Below are 26,072 nucleotides of genomic sequence, written 5' to 3' on the forward strand. Positions count from 1 at the left end.
TTGTCTGGCGTGCATAATCGTTGTACTAGGTCCAATATGGTAGCTCAGCAAGAATCTGATCATTTTGCTGCTGATAATTTGACATTTGTAGACTCCGGTCGTTTTTCCAAACCAAGAGTGTAGGTAGTTTTGGTTCTAAAAGATTTACAAATAATGGTATCAGTTTAAAGAACAATCTTCCACAAAACATCAGGGATGTATCTAAACCTAACCATTTCAATGGTGCCATCAAAAAACACTTCTTAAAGTCTTTATAGATTTGTATAGTATAATTTTTAGTATGCATTTTATGTTCTTTTAAAAACTGTTATGCATTTTTAAGTCTTATGATCATTATGATGCAATGATCTCATATTTTTATTTTTTTTTATTTTCAAACTCTTAGTGTGCTACAACGTGTGTTTATTAACTACATATGCAGTGTGATACTTTCTTAAGCAACTTCTGTGATATAATGAACATGTGATAATATTTGTCATTAATTTATCAGTAATATACTTGATATATTAAACAGTACATATTTGATACATATAAATTATTAAATATTTAATACATGACTGTTTCATGGTTTCTGCCACCAATATCAAGGACCACAATGGGAATAAGTGAAAATCATTTTTCTATTTTTTGTGTTATCCTTGGTATTGTGTGTGCATTCCATGGTTTACTATGTATATTGCTGTGATTATACATTTCATGTTGTCTGCATTATGTAGTAACTATGTTATGTTCATATTTTTACCAAATAAAATCAATCAATCAATCAATCAACAGAGAAAGCTAAAATAAGCTCACTTATATTCGTTCTACGATATAAAACGGTCAATGTCGAAGAACAAATATATGCCTTATTACTATAAAATTATTATAATATGATACAAATTTGATTAAGGAATATGTATGAAATAAAATAATACATATTTTAAAACACAATCAATTATTTTGATAGAACAATATGGCAAAATTTTAAAATAAAATTCTTACACAGAAATCGAACTCACTTATTACGATTAAAGGAAGAGCTTTTAACCAACCGCAATACAATGCACTGTAAGGGGTTGAAGGTTAACTATGAATATCGGAATGCAATACTGACGATAACATGTAAACATGAAAACAGCCAAAACAAACACAGCTATAATGATTCACCAAGTAACGTGTTTATTTCAGAATGTATGCGCTTTAATAGATCGTCATTATATAAAACATAAAAAAAATCTTATATCTCAGTGTTTATATCTCAATTTCTTATTATATCTTAATAGAAAAAATAAAGACTTTTAATTATATGATATTTAATCTACAATTTCGAAATTGTCTGCAAGAATACGCACATTCTGTTGAAAGAAAAAGCACATTATTTTCCCAGAAACAAGGTTATTTACCTCCTGAACCTAACTCACATCAATAACCATTGTTAAAAACATCTTGACATTGACTACTTTATTTGAATAGTTTTTCAAGAATATAGCTCACGTAAATACAATAGGATTTTATTGTGTTTTTATTTCACATGGAAAATTTAACTAAAGACATTGCTGAGTTGTTTAGTAGGCTTATATAGTGCGAATCATCGTCAACATGTCATCACTTGATTTAATTTTAACTAGAACGCAGAAGGCTCTGCAAATAAGACTGCATGTGTATTTCGTATGATTCTAATGGAACAAATGCATGTCATTTATAAACATTATATTTCCCAAGTAAGCCGTGATAATAAAAAAAAATTCTAAACGCCAACCGCTTCAAAATGTAAATATTGGTTCAGGTAAAATTGGATTGTTATCAAGCTTTGTCGTTCGATATATTATCTTTGATTTATTATTCAAACACGTTTTTATTATTGCATTCTTTGATGCAATCAAAAAGACATTCAACAAAAAGATCAGATCGTGTTTTCAGTTTTTCTTGATTGCATCGGATGTTTCCACAGAGATACTTTTATTAAATGCAATGACGTTGTAGAACAATTTAATTTAAAAATAGAAGATGCACACAGGTTGTTACAATTTTGAACAAATGCACACTTTTCATATACCACGTAAGAGACTCATCCATTCAGGATGTCTAACAGTGATGGTGGTTTCGTCTTATAGAATAACAAATGACGCTGGACATTTTGTAGAATGGCATCCCATACATACGTGCAGTAAATATTAATTCACAGCTAGTGTACTGTTCTGTTGATTTGCAAATCAGTCGCTGCTTAGTTAGTGTAGTTATTCATGACCATGGTCTGCAGAGATTGCAGCTCTACAGTATCGTTTAAATATGGGCTAGTCATCACGTGTTATCTATTGATTTCATCGATCGAAGAAATTAACACCTTCGTCGATAACTGTTATTGGTTATTACTGCGGTGTTTAACATGCATAGACACAACATAAATATAATTTAGAAGTTTGAGGTTCATTGGTCGAAGAAAACAAATTCAAGAGTTCTATGGCCATATCGAAAACATTTGAACGTGAAATGCAACTGATCGCTGCCCTACACACTAATGTTAAGTCACATGGTATTTCGTCCCTCTGTTTGTTAACACAAATAAAAAGAACTCTTAAAATACAAACTAGAAGTTCATTCACAAGTATATTCCAGTGACAAAAAGAACATTTATTACATGATAATACATAACACTAAAGATGACAGATACACTAAAGATGACAGATACATATGTTAACATATTTTAACATTTATTCACATGTATTACTCATCTGGTACCTTTGCAATAGATTCTTTGTAGCCGATTCCAGTGTCAAGTGCACATACGTAATAGACACCTTTTTTTCTTAAATCAGGCGTAGGGAAGCATGGGCTGTATTCGCGATATCTACTCTAATGAAAACGAAACACGAATTTTGCTAGCGAAAACACGAGTATTTTATTTTCATTTTCTGAATTATAATAATTATGGAGCAGTGTCAGTAAATTAAATACTAAGTAACATCAAAATATTGCAACAACACTTTTGTTAAAGATTATATAGACAAGTCAGGGTCTGAACATTTCCAGTAGAGCTACATTATGCCGACTGTACACATAAAATCAGTTAAAACTAATGAGAAAACGATTCGCTGTCGGTCTGGTAGAAATTTATAAATAACCCCTTCTGTAACGTTCCTAGATAACGCGAATGACGCAATTTAAGCTTAATGTGAATAAAGTCGATCGCGATGAGATTGGGACTAAAAGGCATTGGTCTACTCTAAAGATTAAACTGTGAAATTTATACATATGGTATAACGCTTCACTTGTTTAAAAAAAGGCTTGGGCGAGAAATTTCTTTGCAAAAAAAATCTAATAAAAACGCCGTCGAACAAAGGCTATTTGTTATAGAATGGCAAATGATCCACCACGACACAGATAACCTATGTTGCATCGTATTCGCGAAAAAGATTACGAATTATTAATCTATACCCCTCGATACTTAAATCAACATTTGTGTTCTACGTATTTCGCTATTTTGTCTGCCTGGGACTCCCCGCATATTCGCGTACTCGAACAAAAACAACGACACGAAATACAAAACGAACACAAACAACAACAATAACCCTTATTAGATTTGATACTAAAATGTCGATCATTTAAGAAAACTGACTGAAAATGTAATGTGGAACACGTGTTTTACCGGCAGGAAAAACTTTTAAATATAATCAGCACGTGCTCCTAAATGTGGTCGCGTCGTGTGAAAATGGGCCTCAGGATGATACCAAAATGTATAGCCCCTGATATGCCAGTGTACTCGTATATGCAATCGGAGTCAACTTATATCAACTCATGAGATCAGCAAAAATTTCCCGACTGTAAAGCGGACAGAGTAACTCCTGACCGGACTGCGCATTTGACATGTTATCAATTTTCGAAAGTCGTGGCGCATATTCGTCTATTGACAAAGTGCTAAGCCATCTGCGAAACACAATATAATTTTTTTTTTTGTAAAAACAAAACCACACACAACCTGCAACTGAAACTGTCAATTTTTTTCGATGCCACGCACTTGGGTTCAGAAACATGTTTATGGACTTAAATTCTCATGATTGGTGAAGGCGTATTCATACAAATTAGTGTATTTTAAATTTAACTTCATAGCATCACACATACAATAAAACACAAATAAAAGAGAAAGAGACAGCTTTAAAATTGCAATAAGTTTAAAAAGATATAAATCTATATTTGCACGATCCTTTTTATAATTGTCTTATTGTTGCCTTTTACATAAGTAATGGAATCTGTAAACAGATGGTTAGGTATTGAAATTGAGACTCGCAAGAGATTCTTTAAAAATATATAATAATAAAAACACAAACTATTTAGCTAATTGTCATTTTCACAACTTTCTTTTATCTTAGCTGATCAAGAGAACATTCTCAGTTATTTTCTTATTAAATTTAAATCGATACATATTCGAAATCTTATACTTCGATTGACTTTAGTATATGAGGGTTTTTTTTTAACCTGAGTCATGTAACTTATAAATTAACTGGTTAACATCAAAAGTTCAGAGATAATGCAAAACACTAATAACAAATAAACATTGATTGAAATTATGTTGTTTTTTTTGCACAAAGAATCTCAAACGTCTGAGGTATATTTCCGTCTTTGTCTCTGTAGTTTTAACTCGTGTGCTCAAAGCTGCTCTCCTGTTAAGACATATAATACTAAACATATTGTTTGTCTTATTTATATCAAATACAAGCATATGTCAAACTTTAAGTTTATGAGGTTATTTGTGCATATACTGTATAACATATTTCGACAATAGTTCTTATACATAAGAGTTTTTTTTCTGTGAGTTGTTCGATAAATTTTTCTCAGAATTACCCCTACCATGCACGTATAACTGTCTAGCATTGGAGTTTCTGAACATGTACGGTTGAGCAGCCATCGAGTTGGACACACTCTGCTTTTGTAGGCGATTCATCCTCCAACGCCAACAACAACAGGTAGCAAGCGTGTTCCTGAATCCGTGACGGTATCGCTTGCTAAAAACACGTATATTATCGGATTCATGCCACTATTTGAAGTGCCTAACCACTGAGCTATTGGGTTTATGAATTCACTAACTTCTTTATTAGCACTCCACCCGTAGAGATTGGAAAGTCGAATGATGTACAGTGGCAGCCATGAGAACGCAAATAGGACAACAACGGTACATAAGCATTTTTACAGCCTTGACCTTCGATCTGTGAACGACACCTGAAGAGCTTGTCGTCTTCTCCCCCGGGGCGCGTCTTCGCCATATATGAACGGCAATAAGAAAGTAGCACGTCACAATGAGAACAAGTGGTATTGTGTAGCAGCAGAGAAATATCGCACCCAGGAAATACGAACGCCGCCCTTCATCTCCGTTTGGCCAAAGCTCATTGCACAGTGTTAACTTTTGAAATTTTGTTTTGTACACGAATGTAATATTTAGCCCATGGGACCATGATGCCAACAGCAAAATTCCAAATGAGCACAATGATTACTTTACACACTTTTTTGCTTATTTTTACCACCATATAATGACAGATGGCAAGGTATCTGTAAAGAAAAAATATATATAATTCATTTTAATGAAGGCTTTATTGTGTTATCCTCACTCAATTGTGATTGACTTATAAATTAAAACGCTAGATCTTATTCTCGTGAAGTGTTATGACCTAAAATAAGCAGTATGTGATAATAATGATGGGTAACTGTGTAAGTAAATGATAGTTTGTCGAATTTGAGAATCAAATTGGTGACTATGTCATTAATTTATATTTAACCGAAATTGAGACAAAACAAGCAACTTTTGATTTTCTTAGAATTAGCAATACGTAGAGTTTAAATGATAAGTTAGGAAGGTAACGTAGGAAGGGAAAATGCTATTGAAAATTGTGTAGCTTTGATTCAACGTCTTCCAGTGTCCTATGTGTCTATACAGTCTGGCAGATATATAAGTGGTCACGTGAACACATGCGCATGCTTCAAATCTCATCTAGAGAAAGTAATAGCTAGGTCGATGATAATTGAAAAGAAATACAAGTGGAACCGCAAACTCATTTAATTACAAAAAAGTGTGTTTTTTTTAGTAATAATGTACGAATTTCATCATAAAAATGCTATACATAAAAAAAACGTGTATTTATTCTACAAAAATGGATAATACACCTTTTTCAGTTCTATATCGGTCTCAATACTGCGAAACATTGTCGTTATCATAGTTTGAAGTATCGAAACAAAGAAACAGAAACAACGGAAGAAGCAGATGAGTATTGTATAGTTATATCTCACTTTAACAGAAAACGGTAACACAGAATCGCAGACATGTGTACTTCAATGTTATTTTTAAAAATTGGTTCATGGCTTTAGTGAATAGAGACATTTATATATTTGCTAGCACACTTCTTTATATTGCTAAAAAACATTGATACATAATGATTGACTTATATCTTATGTCCTTTTTGTTGTTAACCATACTCCGTTTTGAACTAGAAACAGGTATGTAATGTCCTGATACATGGTGGTATTACAATACTGATGGCTGCCAATGTGTTGACGGATGCGCACACGGACACCCCTTGAAGGAATCGGTTGGCTTACACATGAACAGGCCAAACAGCCATTCTGAAAAATTATTCAATATATATATTAAATTGTTGCACAACATTGTATTGTTGTAATGCAATTATTATTGATTCAATATGTGTATGGCAGAAAGATAAACGTGTACGAATCTGCTAGTGCTGCTAATTATTTCTTCTTTGTATGCTTGTTCGAAATAACAGTTTTATGCAAAATGATTATATAACATGCACTACATGTTTTTGTATGTCATTTATGTGATTAATTTCGATTATTTTACAGGTATATACATAGAATGACGCTTAACATAAAACATGAGTAATGTAAGGAACGTATTTATGGCAATTTTCTACGAGGTGGAATTAGGTTTATAAAAAATAGGTACATAGTATTGGCCGTTCGTTGAAAGGAACATCTATTGCAATCGCTATACACATTAAGGGGTGTTGCTGCAGTTTTGCTGATTTTTTTCCACCAAATAGATGTTATTCAAAATTTATATTCAAGTACTATATACAAATACTATATGAAATACTATATGAAAAATGAAATAAAAATATAGGGTCACCGGTCTTGTTTTGATTTTATTCACCATTTTATAACATGTACTTTTTCTTTTAAACTGGAAAATCTCTAATTGCCTCAAACCAATTAGTAACCTATGAAATAGACAACATATAGATATTATATAAGCTGAGATAGATAAAATACCATTTAATTAAACAACACAATGCCAAAAAATGGAGTTAATTAAAAAAAAATTATTTAAATTTCTATGTCACCCCAAAAAACATCAATTTTTTACTATTTTAACACCAAGATGTAATTTAAAAAATGTTGTCAAATAGAATTCTGCAAAACTGCTCAAATATGTTCATCTACGTGTTGTCATCATAAAACACAAATAAAAAAGGGGGTCACCGCACTTTTAACCGTCAAATTTTATAAAAATACATCAATTAGGCAAAACCCATGTACCGGTACATAGATTGTAAGAAATATGCATAAACATTAGAATTGTTTACAATCTTAACTAGGATCACAACAGCTTACCAAAAGGCATCAATAAAAAACAATATTTAATCACAAACATAATACCATACAGTATCAAACTCGACCTTAATCATTAATAACTTACATGTACTTGTTCACAGATTTCGGCTTGTTTTGAAGTTTGTAATTAAATGCTTGAAATTTATAAATTTAAACGACATGACTAAAAAGCTCCAGTATACTAGTAACACAAGAATGAAATTAAAGAAATAAAAAAAAGTTTACCCCACCTGGGATCGAACCAATGACAATTGAATTATGAACCAACTTGGTCATTTTTGATGATACTGATTACAAAAATATTGAGTTGTGATAATAGCATCATCGGTGTTGTTGTAAATATATTCTCGGTTAAATAAACTGCCGCAACACCCCTTAAAATAGTTGCGGAAATAGTTTGTAAATGTACCGGTATGTCGCTGCTGGTGATATTTCTAGTGGTTGCTTATTATTTATGCTTTAATTACATTTCGCTTTGAAAAAAAAGTTTAAATCATTTAATGCTTGGAATTATTTTGAGTGTCATTTGAAAGACTCTTCTGAAGTTATGTTCAATCGGACAGTACCATGAGATATCAGCAACGAGCTGAAACGACACTTAATATCATATGACAGCTCAATTTTCAATAATTGTTGTTATCTTTTCGAGTGCGCTCGCCAACGTTGTTACAGAGCGTACATAGACATACCGCTGTTGGAATTTGCTTTTGAATAACGTAAATACTATCTTACTGAAGGAGAAACCTGTTTGCTGTATTAGATTACTGAGAGGCCGAATCTTGTTATCAAATGTAATACATCGGCCCGTCCTTAAGACGTTAAAACGTTATTTGTTCAAATGTTTGTAACATAATGAAAACAGTTACTTTGGTAAAATATGTGTCGCCTATCATGAATACGCATTATAAACAGTGCATCACGTTTCTTAGAATTAAAGCAACACTGATGCGCAGGAACGTATGTTATCTCTATACTTCATTAAAGTATGAGATTGATGAAATGTCTGTTTAAATGAACAATGCATGTGTATGTTCACGGTAATTATTCGCAAACAAACAATGTGTTGCAAAAGGACACAATATTATCCTACAAAAGTCGCAGAAGACACATAGCAATAATTACGTCTCATCGACCATACGATCTCACGAAAGTGTTTTATAACAAAAATACATTTTAAAAGTGGGATATAAACACTTGCCAAAGCAGACGACTATGTTCTTCTCTTACTTTTTCGTCAAACTTTTAATTGAATTTTAATTGAAAATGGGTTCAAGACGAAGCTACACATTAAAAGGAATTTGTAAATCTAAAAAATAAAATAAAGACATTGCATGTAGAATTGAAAAAAATATGTGTATTTCTTTGTAATAGATCTTCAGTATGTAACTTTGAGGTTCAATTTCCCTGTGATAAGCCGTAACATGTAAACAACAGCATTTTACTAATCCATCAAAACTCTGGATTTCATTTGATAAATTTGGTCACCAAATCAAACAAATCAATCTCTAATAATCTCTAAGAGCGTCTAAAGAGAATAAGATAACTTGAAAAAATAAAGAAAGGGGTTTATTTCGTTAACGAAGTCACACAAATATTCTATAATATACGCAATAGTTATGGTTTAGAGGCAAATTTGGTAAATGTATCGGCGTTATGTTTTTTCTTTGCGTTATTCAGGAAAAGAAGGAATACGATAATTTGAAAGGGTTTCATGACAAGCAGGTAACGTAGCGCGTATAAACCTGTTGCTCGAACTTGCCGAGAATGTGTTCTAGAATCATCCTGCTTTTAATTTGCCTATTGTATATCGCTTAAAATATTTGTTCGATACGACCGCAGTTGCTCTTATCCATTGGATAGCATTGATCGACACTTAAATAGAAATCCTTAAAGCAAATTATCGAGTGATGCCCAGACTTGTTGCAAAAGCATGGAATCATTTTGCGAGATACTACGACCACTACTTCTACTACTACTACTACTTCTACTACTACTACTACTACTACTACTACTACTACTACTACTACTACTTCTACTACTACTACTACTACTACTTCTTCTTCTACTACTACTACTACTACTACTACTACCACTACTACTACTACTTCTACTACTACTACTACTACTACTACTACTACTACTACTACTACTACTACTACTACTACTACTACTACTACGACTACTACTACTACTACTACTACTACTACTACAACAACAACAACACCAACAACTACTACTACTACTGCTACTACTACTACTACTACTACTACTACTACTACTACTACTACTACTACTACTACTACTACTACTACTACTACTACTACTACTACTACTACTACTACTACTACTACTACAACCACTACTACTGCTACTACTACTACTACTACTACTAATAATTGCAAATGTGTAAACACGATACTTATTCGCAAGCACACACGGTGCTGAAAAGGGAAGCTATACGATTATACATAATGTCCAGTAGGCACTGGACAATAATTTCAGCTCATCGCGAATATTTGATGGAAGCACACACATTTTCCTCATGCGATTTGCATATGACGTAACTTGAGAAGCAGCTTTTGTTCTACGCTGCGGAATGTCCGACAAGACATATATTCTGTTTATGTATGCATAGTGACACCACAAATACTATCACATCTAAAATAGCGGTATATTAATGTGCAAGGCCCTAACGAGTTACAAACAAAGAATAAATTTTAAACAATTAATAAATAAAGTTAATAATTGCCCAGACAGACGACTTCTCTGTCAGTAATTTCTTCGTTAAACTTTATATAGCGAGTTCAGATTGCCTAAAAAGAATTCGTTTTGATTTTTAAAGCCTGACAGGGCATGCCTGAGTCACTAATTCCAAGTGCGCGACTTGCGCAAATGTGTTCAAAACGAATCTGAACAAGAAACAATAATAGGTGATTTCCAAGAATAACAGAAAGACATTGCATGTGGAATATAGAACAATCTGAATATTCCTTTGTAAAAGATCTAGAGTAGGTAAATTAGACCTTTAGCTTTTCTGAGATAAGCCATAAAATGAAAATCAACAGCATTACAACAAGCAGTCTACAACTATAAGTGAATTTGATATTAGAGCTGAAACGAGTCACCCATCATTCGATTCGATTCGATTTCGATACCAAATGGTCCGATTCGATTATTTTCGATTCGATTCAAATTAAACTATTTGCAGCTTTTTTTGCAAACTATTTCATGTTTGGTTTGTCCAGAGCATGAATTAATATGTTTGGTGTTTGTTATTAACTTATTATGTTGTACATTTAAAGTGTTTAATGTGTGAAATACAATTTAAAACGCAACATTGTTTTATAAGTAACACATTTATTGAACACAACATCCTGTTGATCTATTTTTAAATAACATAAAATGCACATGCGTTTAACAGAAAACAAAAACAAACACAAATGTAAGCATATAAACAACATCCAGTTAACTTCTTAACAGAATGCACACAGTTTAGTAAACAAACCATATGGGTAACTTACGTCAACAAAACACGTTTTGCAAGTTGCCTTTGCATCAGAAACTTCGCGAAACCCGAAATGTTCGAATTGCTTTTAAGTTTAATTTTGACGGTGCGTCTTTCGGCATGGTTGAAGAAGCCATTTTACCGGCTGATGTAATGCTCATCATGTTATTCATTCATTCATTCATTGGATCCATATTAGCTATTGACCAATCACAATACGTATTACAAATGACTAGAACGTTAAGACGACGGATTTGGAAAGTAAGGTTTAAAATGCGGATCAATCGGGATTGCAGTGAATCGAATCGAAATTGGCCGTATATTGGTATCGAAATCGAATCGGCGGCGTTGAACCGGTTTTTCGATGCAACGAACCGAATAAAGTGTTATAAAATAAAATATGTATGATATATAGGCAAAAAATGTCATATAAATCGAATTTTTTTTCCATCGCTATATTCAGAAAAAGAATAGGATAAGGCCATTGAAAAGATGTTTATGTAAGAAGATTAAAAAGCGAATGAATTATAATGAAATCGATACACGAAATAAAATGGCATAGTCGTACCAAGTCTCGAAATGATAAACTGCTCTTTCATGGAATTATGTAATAGAGTGAATATCCGAATTTAAGGATAAGGTTAAATGTTACATACATTCTTAGTAAAAACCGCCACTGAACTACTAGGTAAAAAAAATATGGTTTATGCGAATCTCGATTCAACTTTAATGAACTATAAAATTAATATACCTGGTAAGGACATTTTCAAGAACAAATTTCACAACCATTCTGTTTAGACGTCCACCTATCCACCTTGATTCAAAAATGTATGAACGACAAAATGTTGCTACCGGGAATTTAAAACAGCTCTCTGTTTGTTCAGCAAACGAAGTAAACATCTTGCATCACAAATGACGTGTCGTCTGCGTCGAAAATAATTGAATGCTTTCCAGCCGCCCTAATTCAGTATATCTTTAGTACACACTTTGCTCATTCGTGCTTACCATGTGAACCAACACACACACACAATTCTTTGATAGTATTGTGGCTTATAACTATCGACTGGTTCGAGGCTATATAATGTGACGCACGTTCATCTACTAATCTTTTAAGCCATCCATTATGATTCATGTAAAGTAGTTACAGAAGGAAGTCTGTGAATATAAAATCAATTACAATATCAATAAAAAATAAAACAACAGAGAAAACTAAAATAAGCTCACTTACATTCGTTCTACGATATAAAACGGTCAATGTCGAACAACAAATATATGCCTTATTACTATACAATTATTATAATATGATGCAAATAAGATTTAGGAATATGTATGAAATAAAATAATACATATTTTAAAACACAATCAATATGGCAAAATTTAAAAATGAAATTCTTACACAGAAATCGCACTCACTTATTACGATTTAAGCAAGAGCTTTTAACCAACCGCAATACATTGCAATATAAGGGTTGAAGGTTAGCTATGGATATAGGAAATGCAATAATGACGGTAACATGTAAACATGAAAACATCCAAAACAAACACGGCTATAAAGATTCACCAAGTAACGAGCATATTTCAGAATGTATGCGCTTTAATAGATCGTCATTATATAGAACATAAAACTTTCATATTATATCTCAATATTTTATATCTCATTTTCTTATTATTTCTTAATCGAAAAATAAAGACTTTTAATAATATGATATTTAATCTACACTTTCGAAATTGTCTATAAAAATACGCACATTCTGTTTAAAGATAAAGCACATTATTTTCCCCAAAACAAGGTTATTTACCTCCTGAACATAACTCACACCAATAACCATTGTTAAAAGCACATTGCAATTGACAAAATACTTTATTCGAATAGTTTTTCAAGAATATAGCTCACGTAAATACAATAGGGATTTTATTGTGTGTTTTATCACATGGCAATTTAACTAAAGACATTGCTGAGTGTTTTAGTAGGCTTATATAGTGCGAATCATCGTCAACATGTCATCACCTAGATTGAATTTTTACTAGAACGCAGAAGGCTCTACAAATAAGACTACATGTGTATTTCGTATGATTCTAATGGAAACAAATGCATGTCATTTATAAACTTTATATTTCCCAAGTTAGACGTAATTATAACATAATTTTTTTCGAACGCCAACCGCTTCAAATTGTAAATATTGGTTCAGGTAAAATTGGATTGTTATCAAGCTTTGTCGTTCGATATATTATCTTTGATTTATTATTCAAACACGTTTTAGTATTGCATTCTTCGATGCGATCAAAAAGACAATCAACAAAAAGGTCAAATCGTGTTGATAGTTTTTCTTGATTGCATCGGATGTTCCCACAGAGATTCTCACATTCAATGCAATTATGTTCTAGAACAATGTAATTTTAAAATAAAAGATGTACACAGATTGTGGCTATTTTGTACATATGTACACTTTTCATAGACCACGTAAAAGACTAATCCATTCAGGATGTCTAACAGTGATGGTGGTTTCGTCTTAAAGAATAACAAATGACGCTGGACATTTTGTAACATGACATCTCATACATACGTGCAGTAAATATTAATTCACAGCTAGTGTACTGTTCTGTTGATTAACAAATCAGTCGCTGCTTAGTTAGTGTAGTTATTCATGACCATTTTCTGCAGAGATTGCAGCTCTACAGTATCGTTTGAATATGGGCTAGTCATCAAATGTTATCTATTGATTTCATCGATCGAAGAAGTTATGACCTCTTATTGGTTATTACTGCGGTGTTAAACATGCATAGACAAAACATAAGTATAATTTAGAAGTTTGAGGTTCTTGGTCGAAGAAAACAATTTCAAGGATTCTCTGAGGTTTAACTTTCGTTCATATCGGAAACATTTGAACGTGAAATGATTATCATTGCCCTACACTCTAATGTTTAGTCACATCGTTTTTCAATCTTCTGTTTGTTAACACAAATAAAAAGAACTCGTAAAATACAAACTAGAAGTTCATTCGCAAGTATATTCCTTTGACATTTATTACATGAAAATATATAACATTACATGAACATACATAACACTAAAGATGACAGATACACTAAGGATGACAGATACATATGTTAACATATTTTAACATTTATTAACATTTATTGCTCATCTAGTACCTTTGCAATATATTCTTTGTAGCCGTTTCCATTGTCAAGTACACCTACATAATAGACACCTTATTTTCTTAAATCAGACGTAGGAAGCATGAGCTGTGTTCGCGATATCTACATAACGCAAATGAAAACGAAACGCGAATATTGCTAGCAAAAACATATATTCGAGTATTTTATTTTCATTTTCTGAATAATTACAATTATGGAGCAGTGTCAGTAAATTGAATACTTAGTAACATCAAAAATAAATATTGCTTTGGTAAAAAATTATAAAGGCAAGTCAGGGTCTAAACATTTCCAGTAGAGCTACACTGTACCGACTGTACACATAATATCAGTTAAAACTAATGAGAAAACAAATCGCCGTCGGTCTGGATTTTGTTTATATATAACCCCTTCTGTAACGTTCCTAGATAACGCGAATGACATAAATTAAGCTTAATGTGAATAAAGTCGATCGCGATGACATTGGGACAAAAAGACATTGGTATACTCTAAAGATGAGACTGTGAAATTTATAAAAATGGTATTACGCTTCACTTGTTAAAAAAATGCTTGGGCGAGAAATTTCTTTGCAAACAAAAATCAAATTAAACGCCGTCGGACAAAGCCTATTTGTTATAGAATGGCAAATGTTCCACCACGACACAGATTACCTATGTCAAATTGTATTCGCAAACAAGATAACTAATTATTAATCTATACCTCTCGATACTTAAAATAACATATGCGCGTACTCAAACAAAAAAAAAACGACACGAAATAAAAAACGAAAAAACAAAAACAACAAAACAATAACCCTTTATTAGATTTGATACTAAAAATCATTTAAGAAAACTGATTGACAATTAAATATAATCAGCACGTGATCCTAACTGTGGTCGCGTCGTGTGAAAATGGGCCTCAGGATGATACCAAAATGTCTAGCTCCTGATATGCCAGTGTACTCTGAGATTAGGAAAAATTTCCCGACTGTAAAGCGGACGAAGTAACTCCTGAGCAGACTGCGCATTTTACATATAATCAATGTCCGAAAGTCGTGGCGCATATTTGTCTATTGACAAAGTGCTAAGCCATCTGCGAAACACAATATAATTTTTTGTAAAAACAAAACCACACACAACCTGCAACTTGAAACTGTCAATATTTTTCGATGCCACGCACTTAGGTTTAAAAACCTGTTTATGGGCTTAAATCCTCATGATTTGTGTAGTCTTATTCATACAAATTAGTGTATTTTAAATTTAACTTCATAGCATCACAAATAAAATAAAACACAAATAAAAGAGAAAGAGACAGCATTTAAATTGCAATAAGTTAAAAAAATATAAATCTACATTTACACGATCCTTTTTATAATTGTCTTAGTGTTGCCTTTTACATAAGTAATGAAATCTGTAAGCAGATGGTAAGTTATTGAAATTGAGACTTGTAAGAGATTCTTTAAAAATATAAAATAATAAAAAAAAACTATTTATCTAATTGTCATTTTCACAGCTGTCTTTTATCTTAGATGATCAAGAGAACGTTCTCAGTTATTTTCTTATTACATTTGAATCGATTAATATTCGAAATCTTATACTACGATAGACTTTAGTATATGAGTTTTTTTAATCTGAGTCATGTAACTTATACATAAAATGGTTAACATTAAAAGTTCAGAGATAATGCAAAACACTAATAAAAAATAAACATTGATTAAAATTTTATGTTTTCTTGGACCACGAATCTCAAACGTCTGAGGTATATTTCCGTCTTCGTCTCTGCAGTTTTAACCCGTGTGCTCAAACCTGCTCTCCTGTAAAAACATATAATACGAAACATAGTGTTTGTTTTATTTATATCAAATACAGGCATATGTCGAACTTTCAGTTTATAAGGTTATTTCTGCACATACTGTATAACATATTTCGACAATAGTTCTTATACATAAGAGGTTCTTTTCTGTGAGTTGTTCGATAAACTCTTCTCAGAATTACCCCTACCATGCACGTATGACTGTCTAGCATTGGAGTTTCTGAACATGTACGGTTGAGCAGCCATCGAGTTGGACAAACTCTGGTTTTGTAGGCGATTCATCCTCCAACGCCAACAACAACAGGTAGCAAGCGTGTTCCTGAATCCGTGACGGTATCGCTTGCTAAAAAATACGTATATTATTGGATTCATGCCACTATTTGAAGAGCCTAACCACTGAGCTATTGGGTTTATGAATTCAGTAACTTCTTTATTAGCACTCCACCCGTAGAGATTGGAAAGTCGAATGATGTACAGTGGCAGCCATGAGAACGCAAATAGGACAACCACGGTACATAACATTTTGACAGCCTTGACCTTCGATCTGTGAACGACACCTGCAGAGCTTGTCGTCTTCTCCCCTGGGGCGCGTCTTCGCCATACATGAACGGCAATAAGAAAGTAGCACGTCACGATAAGAACAAGTGGTACCGTGTAGCAACAGAGGAATATCGCACCCAGGAAATACGAACGCCGCTCTTCATCTCCGTTTGGCCAAAGCTCATTGCACAGTGTTAAAATTTGGAATTTTGTTTTGTACGGGAATGTCGTATAATATATAGCCCATGGGACCATGATGCCAACAGCAAAAATCCAAATGAGCACAATGATTACTTTACACACTTTTTTGCTTATTTTTACCACCATATAATGACAAATCGCAAGGTATCTGTAAAGAAAAAATATATATAATTCATTTTAATGAAAGCCTTATTGTGTTATCCTCACTCAATGGTGATTGACTTAAAATTAAAATGCTAATTCTTATTCTCGCGAAGTGTTAAGACCTAAAATAAGTAATATGTGATAATAATGATGGGTAACTGTGTAAGTAAATGATAATTTATCGAATTTGAGAATCAAATTGGTGACTATGTAATTAAATTAATATTTTGCCGAAATTGAGACAAAACAATCAACTTTTGATTTTCTTAGAATTAGCAATATGTAGAGTTTAAATGATAAGTTAAGAAGGTAACGTAGGAAGGGAAAATGCTATTGATAATTGTGTATCTTTGATTCAACGTTTTCCAATGACCAGATATAAAAGTGGTCACGTGAACACATGCGCATGTTTCACATCTCATCTCGAGAAAGTAATATTAGGTCGATGATAATTGAAAAGAAATTCAAGTGAAACCGCAGACTCATTTAATACAAAAGAAGTGTCTTTTTTAAATAATGTACGAATTTCATCATAAAAATGCTATACATAAAATAAACCGTGTATTTATTCTACAAAAATGGATAATACACCTTTTTCAGTTGTATATCGGTCTCAATACTGCGAATGATTGTCGTTATCATAGTTTGAAATATCGAAACAAAGAAACAGAACAAAGGAAGAAGTTAATGAGTATTGTATAGTTATATCTCACTTTAACAGAAAATGGCAACACAGAATCGCAGACATGTGTACGTCGTTATTATTATTCAACAATTGGTTCATAGCTTTCGTGAATACAACATTTATATCTTTGCTAGCTCACTTCTGTATATTGCTAAAAAAGATTGATACATAATGTTTGACCAATATCTTATGTCATTTTTGTTGTTTACCATACTCCGTTTTTAACTAGAAACAGGTATGTAATGTCCTGATACATGGTGGTATTACAATACCTGTCTACTGCAATGGCTGCCAATGTGTTGACGGATGCGCACACGGACACACCTTGAAGGAATGGCGTCGCCTTACACATGAACCAGCCAAACAGCCATTCTGAAAAATTATTCATTACATATATTTAAATTGTCGCACACCATTGTATTGTCGATGTAATGCAATTATTATTGATTCAATATGTGTATGGCAGATAGATAAACGTGTACGAATATGCTAGTGCTGCTTATTATTTCTTCTCTGTATGCTTGTTCGAAATAACAGTTTTATGCAAAATGATTATATAACATGCACTTCATATTTTTGTATGGTATTTATGTGATTAATTTCGATTATTTAACAGGTAAATACATAGAAGAACGCTTAACATAAAACATGAGTAATGTAAGGAACGTGTTTATGGCAATTTTCCACGAGGTGGAATTGGGTTTATAGAAAATAGGTACATAGTGTTGGCCGTTCGTTGAAAGAAACATGTATTGCAATCGCTATACACATTTAAATAGTTGCGGAAATAGTTCGTACATGTACCGGTTTGTCGCTGCTGGATGATATTTCTAGTAGTTGCTTATTATTGATGCTTTATTTACATTTCGCTTTGATAAAAAAACGTTTACATCATTGAACGCTTGGGATTGTTTTGAGTGTCATTTGAAAGACTCTTCTGGAGTTATGTTCACTCGGGCAGCACCATGATATATCAGCAACGAGCAGAAAAGACACTTAATCTCATATGACAGCTCCATTTTCAATATTGTTGTTATCTTTTCGCTTACGCTCGCTAACTTTGTTACAGAGCGTACATAGACATACCGCTGTTGAAATTTGCTTGTGAATAACGAAAATACTATCTTACTTAAGGAGAAACCTGTTTACTATATTAAATTACTGAGTGGCCGAATCTTGTTATCAAATGTAATACATCAGCCTTTCCCTAAGATGTTAAAACTTGATTTGTTCAAATAGTTTGTAACATAATGACAACAGTTACTTTGGTGAAATATGTGTAGCCTATCATGAATACGCATTAGAAACAGTGCATCGTTTTTCTTAGAATTAAAGCAACAATGATGCACAGGAACGTATGTTATCTTTATACTTCATTAAAGTATGATATTGATGAAATGTCTGTGATAATGAACAATGCATGTGTATGTTCACGGTAATTATTAACAAACAGACAATGTGTTTCTAAAGGACACGATATTATCCTACAAAAGTCTCAGTAGACACTTAGCAAGTAATTACGTCTCATCGACCACATTTGATTGAAACACCTCTTTTTCCTCAACAAATTGTATAGTGCGTATCTCGAGCAGAAATTTTTCTTCTAATACTGAATGAAAAGGAGTTGTACCCGCCTTCCGACAAGACAATAAATGGCGTCTATTTTGTTAACGATCTCACGAAAGTGTTTTATAATCAAAAGTTCATTTTAAAATGGGATGTAAACACTTGCCAAAGCAGACGACTATGTTCTTCTCTTACTTTTTCGTCAAACTTTTAATTGAATTTTAATTGAAAATGGCTTCAAGACGAAGCTACACATGAAACAGGAATTTGTACATCTAAACATAAAAGAAAGACATTGCATGTAGAATTGAAAAAAATCTGTGTATTCCTTTGTAATTTATCTTCAGTATGTAACTTTAAGGTTCAATTCCCCTGTGATAAGCCGTAAAATGAAAACAACAGCATTTTACTAATACATCCAAACTCTGGGTTCATTTGATAAATTTAGTCACCAAATCAAACAAATCAATCTTTAATTATCTCTAAGAACGTCTAAGGAGAGTAAGATAACTTAAAAATTAAAAGAAACGGGTTTACAAAGTCACACGAGTATTATATAATATACGCAATAGTTATGGTTTAGAGGCAAATTTGGTAAATGTGTCGTCGTTATGTTTTTTCAGGAAAAAAAGTGATACAATAATTTAAAAGGTTTTCATGAGAAGCAGGTAACGTAGCGCATATAAACCTGTTGCTCTAACTTGCCAAGAATGTTCTCTAGAATCATCCTGCTTTTAATTTGCCTATTGCATATCGCTTAAGATATTTGTTCGATACGACCGCAGTTGCTCTTATCCATTTGATAGAATTGCGCGACACTTAAATAGAAATCCTTAAAGCAAAGTATCGAGTGATGCCCAGACTTGTTGCAAAAGCATGTAATCATTTTGCGAGATTTTGCGAGATCAAGAGAATCTACCATTGCTGGTTGTTATTTATGATTTTTAAATTTTTCAGAAGCAATAATCTGCTATCCTTGATTACTACTACTACTACTTCTACTACTACTACTGCTACTACTACTACTCATAATACTACTAATAATAATAATAATAAGTAAAATGCTCACCGTGGTATAGATTGTGTAATAGCGTCATGGGCAGACAGATGACGGCTACCATGATGTCAGCGATGGCAAGATTCACAATAAAGTAGTTGATGACCGTGTGCATGTTCTGATTCCTGGCGACAACCGCCACCACCATTACGTTGCCGAAAATTGCTAGCACCATTATGATGGTGTAGGCCAACGAATAGATGATGATCATGTATAGAGGATGCCGCAACACGGCGTAATATTCCGTATCCGTCGTTGACGTTGACGAGAAGTTCTCCGTCGACATAAAGGCCGACGGATAGACGGTCACCGTAAGGTTCGAATTATTCGCTTGACTAATGTCAAGAAAACTCATTTTTTAAAGTCTCTTTTTCTATCTGTTCACATGGGTTATTATTTCACGCGTGCAAAACAGTTTGTTCGTGTTACTGCAGCACCAAAATATACAAATTATAAGTATAGGCTTATCGAACGAAGATTAACAATACAATAACACAAGATAAAATTCGAATATATGTATATTATAACATATTAACAAATAAATCCTTATCAGTCATATCTTTGACTTGTATTTTTTAATTATATTGGAGCGTTTAATATATATAATTAATCCGTTCTATCTTATATGTTAATGTCAACGATGTGAATTTCCTTTTACCGACACACGTAGTTTCTAAAATCCATTACTGACGTAAAATTAATTATTACCAAAATTTCTTATGAAATGATGTTTGCCAATATTATCTTTCATTTTAGTTTCTACTGACACACAGTTCCCTGTAAGAACTAAAATCTTTGACATATGATATTGGCTGTCCGCTTTATTGTCCCCAGCAAAGAGTTATTGCGCCACAAAAACACTTTTTCCCATTACAATAAACATAGAAAATCTTTATGTCCAGAAATGCAAATTTGCCAATAAATTGCGCATGCTGCTCGTTTACTCCGACAGAAAAGCTTTGGTAGTAGAATGAACCGTCCATATTCACCACAGGCGATGTTTGTCATGTGTCTCCACTCTCCGCAGCCATGATTATCTCTGCCAATAGATGGGCGCTAACGTACCTGATATAGCTCCGGCCCAAGCTACTCGTACTATAGCAAGAATGGTTTAGTTTGTGAAAGTGATTATTTCATACGTCATGTTTAGTTCTGTTTATCCATACCCAATTTTGTCAGTCTGTGGTAAACATATACATTACACATGTTGTCGACTTTTTACGCAAATAGGGTTAAGTTGGTTCATGCAACAAATAACCAACCCGTGTTTGCTTATATGTAGTCATTAGCTCGATAATTGGGATCCGAATAGAAAAGTTCAAAACGCATTACCACATTGCAATAATGGTATAATAAGTATTTTTATGTTTTAAAGGCAATACAAGATCAAAACGGGATAATACATGGCGGCGTGCATTTCAATGAAAATAAGTTTGTTACGTTAATACTACACGCACGTTAATATTACGAAGAAAAAAGTTGATAGTACACGCACTAGATTTCAAATACATATTAAACACTGCAAATAAGATTTACCTGGGAACAGGAACATTCATTTTCCTTTATATTAATTATTTGACAATCGCATAACACAAAACAACGAAACAAGCAGTCAGTATAAGGATGGTAGGGAAAGTGATTGATTGGCTATACTGTGCACGTGAATAGTATTGGGTAATTTAAAATTTGTAAATAAAGCTAGAATCTAAGTTTTCAATCTGGTTTAAACAAAGAACAGCCCGTAACTATTAAAAAATGCACTGACTACTAAAACAAAATGATTAAATCATGCATAATATATATTTACGGACGTTGACGTCCCATTGGTTACTTTAAACTTAAACGATAAAAACACAATTAAATAAAATTAAATGGTGCAACTGTGTGTACATTTTTTTGTTTTATGCAAATTACCCTGTTAATTTAAATGTGCATGTTTTGTCGGAAAATTGGACATCGATTAAGATATGAACGGACAGAGAAAGGTTCAATCATGTAGCCATGAGGTTGTATTTATCTTACTTAATCACGGATGAATTTGTAAATGTATTACTGTATATACTTGGAGAAATGAACTATGCATAAAAAATTGAAATTGATATTTAATTGGACTGGAATTCATCTATGACTTTGTTGTTGTTTATTTCATCCCATGTTATTACACGGATGCATTTATATTAGGAGAACGGAACAGATTTGCCACATTCGTGACGTAATAAACTGCAGTTAATACGATACACGTCATTACGTTTTATTGCGCATGACATTGTAAGCTAAAGATTATGCGACACATTTATAATACTGTGGAAACTGGAATAATAGACCAAAACAGTCGTACCTTATCTATTATCTATCCATTTTTTAATTTAAGGGTTTAGTTCAACATGCCGAAAAGATGGAATCGGTTTAGTACATTTCAGCATGTATTTCGAAATTAGATATAGAGCACATATTTTGGTTATGTTACTATGCATTACAAATTAGTATAGTGTAACCTGTACATAAAGTTTGCAGTAAGTGATTGGTTTGATTCAAACCGAAGTCATTCGTTGGTCAACTTTCATAGAACGTATTTGGAGGTGTAAACAGAAATCATGTTAATTGAAATCAGATTATGATAAGTAAGTTAGAGCATTAAGAGGTACTATTTCCTTTGTATTTGTGTGTATAATTCGCGATTCTGTCTTCTATTCTTTTATTTCTTTACTCAAACGAACGGGCTACCGGTAAATAATACGATGTCCTGCATTATCAACTTTCACTTTGCAATAATTCATATTTCAGCTTCCAGAGCTAACCCCACCAGACATTAATAAACAGAAGGATCGTGAGTAGCAAATATGCAGTTAGTAAACTGGTATAAGTGAATCTTTTGTATGTATTTGATTATGATGTATGTTAGTATCATTGTATGATGCAGCTTGTCGAGATGATTTATTGTTTTAACTTGTTTTAATATTAATTATAGTGCTTTAATTCTTGTTGTATGTGTATAATCATATCGTCTTGAGGGGAACCACACATGTTTTAATAAATTAATGTTGTTTAGTGTATTTTCAGGACGTCTCATTCCACTCTTATCTTAATAAACTTTTATAACTATATTGATTTATTATTGGAAATAAATAAACGGTTTCTTGCTTGTTACGAGTATATGGGTTATCATTATTACCCAAAGTGGCAGGTGGTCACAGTTATTGTGGAGTAATTTATTAAAATAAAACTTTGGATTAAAAACTAGACATAAGCAAACTTGATATTACGTGTTGCAGAAAATGAATAAGCAATGGTATGTTAAATCAACGCTAAGTTACATTCATTTTCAGGTTATATTTTCAATGGCGCAAGTACAATCCCTATTACACGGCTATACAATTAATTTAAACTGATTAGCAGATGATGTTATCTTTGAAATTCCTTAATTTATATAATGCTTGTGAACAAATGTTTCTTTGTACATATTGAGTAAATTATTCTAGGCTTAACGTGAGGTTTCGTTGTCTGGAAACCGGTTTTAATCCCCACGACCATTCCAAGGCAGTGTGTTTTGTGTGTCAGAATGTTAGAATGTAAAATATACAACCAAGTACTTTAATTAGGTTGATCATCTTTTGATAAAACTTAAAATTTTTATTTTGTACATTTGAATATCGAATGGGATAGTGCTTGTATATGCTAAATGTTGAATAATTTCAAAGTTGGATACATCCGGGTTATAAAAAGAAATTGCAAATAGTTTTTTTTAAACATATGCTGTTTAGAATATTACGTTATTCGGAAATCCTACTTGGAATCTAGCACTAGTAATGTTGATTCTTCCGATTCTGGCACAAGGGAGCAGAAGAGGTATCGTATTCCGTTGTGCACTTTAAAAATGTGATGCCTAAAATAAAGTATGATAGTAAAGAGATAATTATTCTGACAGTGATGTTTGAACTTTACAGATCGCCTATCGTTTATGCACCGCTTATGACGATAACAATCTCAAACTGTCATCCCTGAGAGAATTGACAGTATAAATTGCATCTGAAATAAAAGTAATTGGTATTGGAAAGGGTTTGGCACGGATTTGATATGTGTTCGTGATACAAGTAATATATATTCAACAATCATGAACTATACCAAATCTAGCGAATAAGTTAAACGAAAGATCATTGAGTTGCATTCGATGTAACGGTCATGTGATTCAATTATACGTGTTTATTTTTTTATCTTGCAAAATTACACACGTTTCGACTATGATTTTAATCTATTCAATATTATCATTCACAAGTATTGACGAAGCTGTCTCGTAAACATTTACGCTGATTGGTTATACGAATATCTCTGTGATCGTCGACCTGTTTTTGTTTTCAAGTTTACTGGAAAGCATTGCTTTTCGATGTAAACTTGTGTTAACGAGGAACCAAAGTGGATGGACCAAATTAGTGTTAATAACATTATATCTGTATTCATAAAATGTAGCTGTCTACAGTGTTGACTGTAGAAGACTTGCTTTTCTTTAATTGAATAAAGAATATAAAAAATAATAGAATTTTCTTCAACTTGATCACCTTCAAACTTACATTTTATTTCTTCTATTAATTGAAAATGAATATGTTGTTTTATTTAATAAATTGACACGAATTACAAATGCTTACCTTATTTGTTCCTTCAGAATTAATACCAAACACTTCCATCTTTCTAGGCGTTCTGAAATAGATTGGATCAACCTGAAATGCATGTAAAACATAAATAAACGAGTGTTCAGTTACTGGTTACGTGTTTTATAAGTACATCAATTCAATATGTACATAGCGTAAATAAAGTAATTTTTATTGAAGAATGACCGTGCAAATTGATTTCTTTAAATAATAATTATGAACATAACAATGCATGGTTTTATAAGGCTTTGGAGAATGGGAAGTAATCTTTAATTACGATCAAAATTCGCAGGTTAAATCTAATTTGGGGATAGCTTTTCTACACTAATTATTGTAAGTTTACCTCAAGATAGTGATAAGAAATACAAACTTTGTGCACATAATAAAAACTGCAATTCAACAATTCCAAATCAATGAACATGGCTCGCATATTGGGTGAATGTGAAAATGTCTATAAATCAGTAGAAAAAGTTATCACAATTATTGTTTAAATGCATTTAACGACATTAATTAACCTTATTTCTGTTAGAGTTTTAATGAATGAAGTGATATTGTGCTATTGTATTTGTAAGTTATTTCAAACATGTTTGCATTGGTTTTCAAACAAATCTCATTACTGATTTCAGGCTTAAAATTGTAAAATCCACCAAAATTAGCAAAAATCAATTACATTCAACTTAATTATACATTTCAATTAATCTTCCATTACTGTTAGTGCGAAGCATGTTAGAAAAGCATTTTGTCGCTCTCTTCTATATAATTCTCTTTGTAATGATGAAGAAAGTATATGAAGTAGTTCTGTGTTTTCTTTAATTAAAAGTAAGGGTTTGGTTTACCAATAATGATGCTGAACACAAGACATTCCATACAGTGCAGAATGTACTTCGTGTGCCGTGAAATGATCCAACATGAGAGTCCGTAAATAACTCTTTCAAGTCCTTAAACATGTAAAACTTAGTTTTATCTTAAGGCAATAATAAACCATATTTTTCTCATATATGCCAGCCTGCCAGGAAATGGTAGTGCATTGCAAAGGTTTAATTAACTTTAACACATAAACTTTATTTTTCCACGGTTTAGTTTTACATAAGTCCAGTCAACGAAGCATTTGACCTTGAACTAATTGTAAAATAATTTTTAAGTATACCATGTGAAAGTACTACCTAACATATGTTTGTCCTACAT

The 26,072-nt window shown here is 32.5% G+C and overlaps 1 pseudogene; it reads right to left on the reverse strand.

Moving 5' to 3' along the window:
- Window positions 1-4,917: 4,917 nt before the first annotated feature.
- On the reverse strand, window positions 4,918-20,530 carry LOC127869667 (neuropeptide SIFamide receptor-like; annotated as a pseudogene).
- Window positions 20,531-26,072: the final 5,542 nt, after the last annotated feature.

Source organism: Dreissena polymorpha, chromosome 2 (genome assembly GCF_020536995.1).
Source record: "Dreissena polymorpha isolate Duluth1 chromosome 2, UMN_Dpol_1.0, whole genome shotgun sequence".
NCBI lineage: Eukaryota > Metazoa > Mollusca > Bivalvia > Myida > Dreissenidae > Dreissena > Dreissena polymorpha.